Source organism: Chelonoidis abingdonii, chromosome 1 (assembly GCF_003597395.2).
Source record: "Chelonoidis abingdonii isolate Lonesome George chromosome 1, CheloAbing_2.0, whole genome shotgun sequence".
In the NCBI taxonomy this organism is placed as follows: Eukaryota; Metazoa; Chordata; order Testudines; family Testudinidae; genus Chelonoidis; species Chelonoidis abingdonii.
The window spans coordinates 327,211,698-327,219,868 of NC_133769.1; the positions used below are offsets into that span (position 1 = coordinate 327,211,698).

At 44.5% G+C, this 8,171-nt stretch overlaps 1 protein-coding gene across 1 annotated transcript in view; it reads right to left on the reverse strand.

The window, feature by feature from the left end:
• MTUS2 (microtubule associated scaffold protein 2) overlaps positions 1-7,699 on the reverse strand; it is a 545,841-nt gene extending 538,142 nt beyond the window's left edge. Inside the window, exon 1 of the mRNA XM_075065972.1 lies at positions 7,580-7,699. The gene's annotated coding sequence lies outside the window, so the exon portion shown is untranslated. The remainder of the gene's footprint in view (positions 1-7,579) is intronic.
• Positions 7,700-8,171: the final 472 nt, after the last annotated feature.

Genomic DNA, 8,171 nt, shown 5'->3' on the forward strand with positions numbered 1-8,171 from the left:
CTTTGCTATTGTATCAGAGGAACAACCAGTGCAGATTTTCTGTGAGTTGATGTTTAAAAAAGCTGAGCATTTAACAATCTTTGTTCTGGGTTCATAAGACTCTAAAGTTATGGTTTCAGTCTGATAGGTTTTACCTTAAGGCTGTTCTAACTTATGCTGGAGATGACCCAGCCTCTGGCTAGCAAAAGAACTGGAGATTCATAGAAGTGAGATTGAGCCACCTTTGCCCCATCGCACCCACTTAGGTCCTGCTCCGAGTGCAGGTCTGAGCGTCCCAAGAACTGGGCTTTAAGGCTTCTATTTTTCCAGTTCAATATCAGTATCACAGCCTCTTGAAATCAAGAGAGCCAATTTACAGGAGTAAATGCTACAGAATTGGGCCATAAACTCTGCTGTGTCACCTCATAATCTGTGAGCTTGCACTGTTCTCATTTGATATAAAAAGGACTTTGATCAATGAGAACTGGAAGATGAAGCCTGCATCATTTTTAGTTACATTTCTTTTTCCAGTTAGACTAAACCAATTACACTGTACACCGGATCTTATGCTTGCATGCATGCAAGCATAGCTCATCCAGGAAATATAGCTTAAGAGCCACCATTATTTAGGACCAGGCTACATACAGATCAGCATCTACATACTATGTTAAATCAATGATCAAGGCTACGTTTAAGTCATGGTATTTAGTAGAAGTCATGGACAGGTCACAGGCAACAAACAAAAATTCACAGCCTGTGACCTGTCCATAACTTGTACTATATGTCCCTGACTAAAACTTATGGGGAGGGCAGGAGGCACCATGGGTGCTGGGGTGGGGGTGGCATGCGGCCCAGGATCCCTGCTATTGCTGGGGGGGCTTTAGCAGGGCCACCGATATGGAATATGTGCTCATAGAATGAGCAATGACCTTGGGATGCACCAGTGGCACTGGAACTGGGGGAGGAGGAGGACCACTTTTTGAAAAAGGTGGGGAAAAAGTGTGAGTAGATGCAGGGTCTGGGGCAGACAGCACCCCCGGGGCCTGGAGGAAGCTGGTGCCTGTGGCTCTATATATCCTCAGTACGGGGCATGAAGATGTGAAGGGAGCATATATGACCTGAACGGGCACTGCCACCTAAAAAATCTCCAATATGAGGTGCATGCCATTAGGAAGAATCAAAGGGGGCTGGCAGTTCCTAAAAGATATAATGCTAGAGGCTCATCATCAAACTATTCCCACACAGAAGATAGATAAGAGCCACAGGAAGCCAATGTGGCTGCACAAGGAGCTTTTTAGCTACCTAAAACCCAAAAGGGACACATATAGGTAATGGAAGTTGTGGCATGTCACTAAGGAAGTATACATGGGAACAGCACGAGCATGTAGGAACAAAAGTCAAGAAGCCAGGCAAAGAATAAGTTACAACAGACAAGGAATGTTAGTGACAATACGAAGGGGTTCTTCAAATATATCAGACAAAATAGAAAGATCAGGGATGGTGTTGGTCCATGGCTCAGTGAAGAAGGTTAGTGGATAATGGAAGATTCTAGGAAAGCAGAGCAGCTCAATGCTGACTTTGCTTCAGTCTTCTCACAAAAAAAAAAAAGTGACCGAACTAGTAAAGTTATCATAGAAAATAAATGGGTAGGGATGCACATCTGGATAAGTAAACACCATGTCAGATCTTCGACAAATCTGAATGAATTCAAGTCAGTAAGGCCTGATGCTATTCAGAGGTACTGAAGGAATTAACTGAAGAAATCTTGGAGCCACTGGCAATAATATTTGCCAACTGAGAGTGGAGAAGGGCTAATGTAGTGCCTATCTTTAAAAAAGGGGAAAGAGAAGGAGCCAGGGAACTATAGACCCAGTCAGTCTAATTTCAGTACCTGGGAAGCTACTAGAGCAATGTATAAAACATTCCATTTGCCAATACTTGGAGGATGAAGGGCTAATCATTAGCAGCCAGCATGGATCTACTAAGACCAAATCATGCCAAATGAGCTTGATTTCCTTCTTTGACGGGATACCTGGTTTGGTGGATAGGTGGAAAATGTGATGACATAATATACCTGGATTTCAACCAGGCTTTTGACACAATCCCATGTGACATTCTGGTAAGTAAGCTGGAGAAATGCAGGCTTGGTGGAACTATGATTAAGTGGATAAGTAATTGGTTAAACAATTGCAAACAAAGAGTAACTATTAATGGACTGATGTCAGATTGGAAGGAGGTCTCAAGTGGGGTCCACAAGGATCTGTTCTTGGTCCTGAGTTTAACATTTTGATTAATGACCTGGATGTAGGAATAGAGAGCAGACTGATCAAATTTGCAGATAAACCTGGGGAGGAAAGGGCGGGGAGGTGGAATTGTTAACATTTTGGAGGATAGAGCTAAAATTCAAAGGGATCTTGATAAATTGGAGAATTGGGCTATGGACAAAAATGAAATTCAACAAAGCCAAATATAAAGGTGCTACACTTAGGGAAGAAAACAAATACAGAATGAGGGATAACCAGCTTGGCAGCAGCACTGCTGAGAAGGATCTGGGAGTTGTGGTAGATCACAATTTCAACATGAGTCAGCAATGTGATGCTGTTGCAAAAAAATAAAAATAAATAAATAAATAAATAATAATAAGGTCATGCAAATGCAATTTTAGGGTGCATTACCAGAGGCATAGCCTGCAAGTCATGGGAAGTGATAGTACTGCTCTACTCCAGCTGAGGCTGGAGTACCATGTTCAATGTATAGGAAAGATGTAAAGAAACGGCAAAGGATCCACAGGTGAGTGACAAAGATGATCGAAGGGATGGAATGCAACCCATGAGCAAAGGCTGAAGGAAATGAGTATGTTTAGTTTGGAGAAGAGGAGATGGGCGGGGGGAGGGAGAAAAGAGATGATAGTCTTTAAATACTTGAAAGGCTGCCATAAAAAAAAGATGGAGAAAAGTTCTTCCCTTGCCACAGAAGGCAGGACAAGAAGCAATGGGTTCAAACTACAGAACAGCATATTTAGATTAAATCTCAGGAAAAACTTCTTAACTGTAAGAATGATCTTGAAAAAGAGGCAAAACAGTGAGGAAACAAAATCTGCAGATGATACAAAACTATTCAAGATAGTTAAGTCTGAAGCAGACCACAAAGAATTAGAGGGATCTCACTAAATCGGGTGACTGGGCAACAAAAACGCAGATGAAATTGAGGATAGGTTCAACAATAGCTATTAGCCAAGATGGGCAAGGATGGTGTCCCTAGCCTTTACTTGGTGTCCCAGAAGCTGGGAGTTGGCAACAGGGGATGGATCACTTGTTCTGTTCATTCCCTCTGAAGCACCTGGCATTGGCCACTGTTGGAAGACAAGATAGTGGGCCAGATGGTCTGACCCAGTATGGCCATTCTTGTGAGCACCCATAGGGTGAAGCTATCATCTGGTAAGCAGGTCTTTAGAGTTCTTATCTAAAGCTCAACATACCAGGAAACATTCCCTCTGCACAACCCATGATAATGATTCTGGAATGTTGGCATCAGCAAATCCTGACAAGGCTGTATTTCTGTTAGATCTGTTACGATGTCCTGAATTGTCATTTTTCTCTTTAGCTTTCACCTCTAGTTGTGGCATAACAGCGCCTGTTAATGCCATTATAGTATTGCTGTGCTGGGTTTTTGTTTTGTTTTTTAAATCAGAAAATATAAAGCTCCTCAGATCTGTTCCAGCCCCTTTGTATTGCCCGGGCAGTAAAAAAGGGGCTGTAAAGTCAGTTTAAACAGCAAAATCAGGATTGCCCAGACTGGAGGAATCTCAGGTGGCAGAAAGAGCTCCAACAAGATGCTCCCACTCAGCCCTTGGCATCGTGGGCATGTCAAGGTGTGCCATGGAAGAGAATCTCTGTACTCAGGCAGCCCTTGGCTGATACAATGGCTGCCAAAGGGCCACTCTGAAAGGGCCAGTCTATCTAGGCCTAATAACTTAGGGCAGCACAGAGTCCAGAGAATCCAAAAAAGTGGCAAAAAGTCACTTCTCTTCCCCCATACCCACACCTGGATCATGCACTCAAACCTTGGTATTGAAGCCTTTGTTTTTCCAAGAGTTTAACAGCTTTGAAAAGTCTTCCAAGCAAGGGCCCAAAGCAGCCCAGAAGAACCAACTGGGCATGTGACCTCCTGGGAGCTACTTGGAAGTTGCTCAGCACTGTCAGGAGAAGAGTGGCATTTGGCTGATCCCTTAGCAGAGGCCTAAGATCCAAGCAGAGAATTTAGCCTGAGTGTGCGCGCCATGGCTCGAGGGACAACACGTAAGACTGATTAACTCAGAGGCAGAGTTTCTGGTGGAGCAGCTGACTGAGGCTTTTGTTTTGTTTTCATGTTGTCTTTTTCTGTTAAAAAATGATACCCACTGATGAGGGTGCTTTTTAATATTAGAAAGGACTTCTTGGACTTAGTTTTCCATCACCTGTGATACAAACAAGGCAGGGGCTCACGTGCAGCACCAATCTGACCACAGGGATGCACTAGGGTGACTGCTACAAGAACTGTTCCTAACTCTAGTATGTTATGGCAAATGCTATTTAACCTAAACAAACTATTGCTTCCACCAATAAGTTATATTGGAAAGCTCTTTTGGCAATATTGTATTAATGCTACCCCAGAGTTCTGGTGTTATGTGCAATACTACATTGCTTCAGAAATGTAGCTCTTGATTGGGCGGGGGAGAAGAGAAGAACTTTTATTATGAAAGTCCCCACAACCACCATTAAAAAACAATGGATACAAGACAAGACATTTAGGAATCTTTACCACAGGGGAATGCCTGCTGTAAAGTAAAATGACAAATCATGTTTCTGTACACCCAGACACCATCAATCAGATTCACATGCACGTGTTGTTATATGTGAATAATAGCTAAAGTGATCCTAAACCCCACATTTTTAGAAAATAAAACCCACCCCTTTGCACCAGATCCAGTTAGGATCCATCTTTCTCCCATGTGCTGAATTGGTAAGCAATGGTTCTTTAGAGACATTGGTCAACAAGGAAAAAGCTAGCCTATCAAGGAAGATTCAGATAGCCCAAATGCAAGGCAAAATATTCAAAGTTAATGTATAGAAACCAAACTGAAGTCTACCAGAAAACCTGACGGACATAAACCCTAACCTTGTGTGAAATCGCATGCCAAGTGGCCACGTACATTTAGACAAAAAACAGAAATTTAGGCCCTATTTCAAAATGCAGTTTTAATTATGGAGTTGCTACCAGGTGTCTTTGTAACAATCTTACACCCACGTGTTGCAAAGTATACTTTTGTGTGTACAAATACTTTACACTAATAGCAGGAAATAGTTCTAACAGTAGCAAAAACAATGTATTGTTCAAAGTAAGTTGTTGATATACATAAAATTATTTAAAGTCAGACAATAAGTGACAAAAGCCTCAGTGGTTTGCCCCTAGGAAATTACACTGGTCCCTACCATGTTATACTAATGTAGGGGGATGATTAACTATGACTTTATTCTGGCGTTTTGTCCGAGTAGTGATAGCAGAGTCAGGTCCTCTATATTTAATGATTTTGTCATCTATTTCCCACATGACTGAAGATAGATGCCAGTTTATAATCCACAGTAGCTACTATTGTTTATACTCTTAAAGAAAGTAAGTAGGTGCTGCTAAGGAAGTCTGACCACCACACAGGTGATGATCTGACCCAGAAGTAAATTAGGTCAGCTCCACTAAATCCAAGAGCTGTGGGTGCTCTGCAGTGGTGTTGTTAAAAGTGAGCACAACCAGGCAACCTTTGGTTTTCATCTGGATGCTGTTATAGAGGGGTAAATGGCACCTTAACTATTTCATTCATCAGATTCCTTAGAACTCTCCACTCAACATATAATAAATCCTGGTGACACTGAATCAGTGGAAGGGGCCTGTCAGCAGAGAAATGAGGATACAGGAATTCATAGGGAATGTTAAGGAGCATGTAGTTGTTAATGAGGGTCCATTTTAGTTTGTCGTCTTGTTTGTTGCCTGTTTGTTTTGCTTGGACCATTTGGAACCGTTTTGTTTAAATATTGTGTTTAAGTTGTGCAATGTGTCACTCAAATTTAAACAACAAAAAGACAAACAAAGTTGTCAAAACCGGTGTTGGATACTAGTCAATTATAGCTCATTTTGCCTTGGCTGCCACATCTACAGCTCTGGGGCTGAATTCCATGGGTGCATACTCGAAGGGTGAACTGCTAACGGACTACCCCCCATGCTCCTCAGCATGATGTGGGGCCTGTTGTGGTGGGGTGTAAAGCCATAACACTGTAACAGCAACCAAAGGGTTAATGGACAGAACAGCGACTTAACAGCTCTACCAATATTCAGACAGTCTACAGATTTTTTTTGTTTCTATAGGTTTCAAATAGAATTACATTCGTATTTAAGATATAGTAGTAACATTTGGCATATTTAAAGTTATTTTCTATGCATTTTCTTCTGTATTAACTTTTACTATACAAACATCCAAGGATTAAAACAAAATAAATAATCTCCTTCCAGGGAAGACTCAAGCACATATCCCAAGATCTCTCTACAGCAATTCTTTGCAAAATGAAAACAAAATGCTCAGTGGATTCAATGAACAAAACACTATGCAAACCAAAAACAAAAATCTAGCCCCTTAACAGCAATGCCTGTCAGAGATCCAACAGGGAAGTGCCATCTTGAAGAAAGATTTTTAAAAATGTGCTTATGTCTACAGTAACAGGAGCGAGGAGAATATTCAAAGTTTAGGCTGATGCATCAGCCTTCTGGTCACTCATTGAGGTCTCACAGCCAGATGTGCTTGCTCAACCTAAGCACAGTGAGATAGGTGAAGGAGGCAGTGAATGCCTGGACTTGGAATTTCTTCAGATGCAGCTTTCACCTCACTCTGAGCCTCTAGGACACTAACCGGCTAACTTTGCCTCATCATATGCCCATAATGCAGCCCAGCTTCCCCCTTCAACCCATGTAAGTGACATGAGCAAAGCACTCCGAGGACTAGTAGCTGCCCAAGATGCTGCAGTATCTGTCCCAGCCCCAGAAGGCTAGAAATGCCTAATGAGGTCACACTAGACAGTTATTAGCAACGTGTTACCCTTTCTCGGTGGGGAGCAGGAGTTGTGTGGGGCTGGGGGGATGCTAAGGTGCCCTTGTGCCATTGGGGGTGGGAGTGGGAGTCTGTACATTTCCCAGGGCTGGAGAAGATGCTACCTGCGCAGCTGGCCGGGGGCGGATCGCGCTAGTCACAAAAGCACGCAGTGGCGAGGTTGGTTTTGTTTGGGGGGGGGACTCTGCTCAGCCTTGCGCTGTTAGCCTGGGGGGGATTGTCCTGTGCTGCAGAGGACCATGGATGTAGAGTCCTAAAGCCCCCTCCCCCGGTGGCAGATCCCCGAGAACGAGACCCTCTGACTGAGGGGGTAAAAACTTGCGCAGGCAAAGCCGTGGCTGGAAGGATACTGGGCACATGCAGAAACCCGCATCCGCGTGGCCGGGTCCGAGAAGTCCCCGCCCGCCCCTGCCACGCGGGGAGCAGCTCCCGGGGGCAGGGGCGGAGGGAAGGATGCACGAGCCCTACCTGGATCCGCGGTGCAGCCTCCTTCTCCTCCAGGACAAAGGGAAGCCGGGGGGCGGGTGGACCAGCGCGCCCGCTCCCAGCCGAGGGCTCCTGCTACAGCCTCAGATCGCACCCGGCCAGCCACAGCGAAGGGGAGATGCTGGCACGGGCAGGAGCTATATATACACCCAGCGCGCAGCCTCCTCCAGCTGCGCCGGCTGCCTCCCAGCTCCCAGCCTCGAGCCGCCAGCCACGGCAGGAGCCACAGCGCCCTCTGCAGGCACACCCGCAGCGGTGCCCCTTGGAGGCTGGTTGTCCTCTAGACTTGCTAAATCCTGCCGCTAAAGCCCGTAGGAATGGATTTTAGGCGGCATTGAAAAAAAGAAACAGCTATTACTGACTGTCCTATTTTTAAAACAGAGCTGTTGCCCGGCTCTGTGGCAGTCACATGAGTCCCCAAACACTTCCAGAAGCATTGCCAGCCCCAGGCAGCCAAAAGCTGAGTCAGCTGTCCCCTAATAACTAGGAGATTGACTTAAAACTCGTGAGATTTTGAAACATTCGTTTGCCTTCTGTTTTTTGAGCCTTTGGGGTTCACATTTTCAAGCTTTTC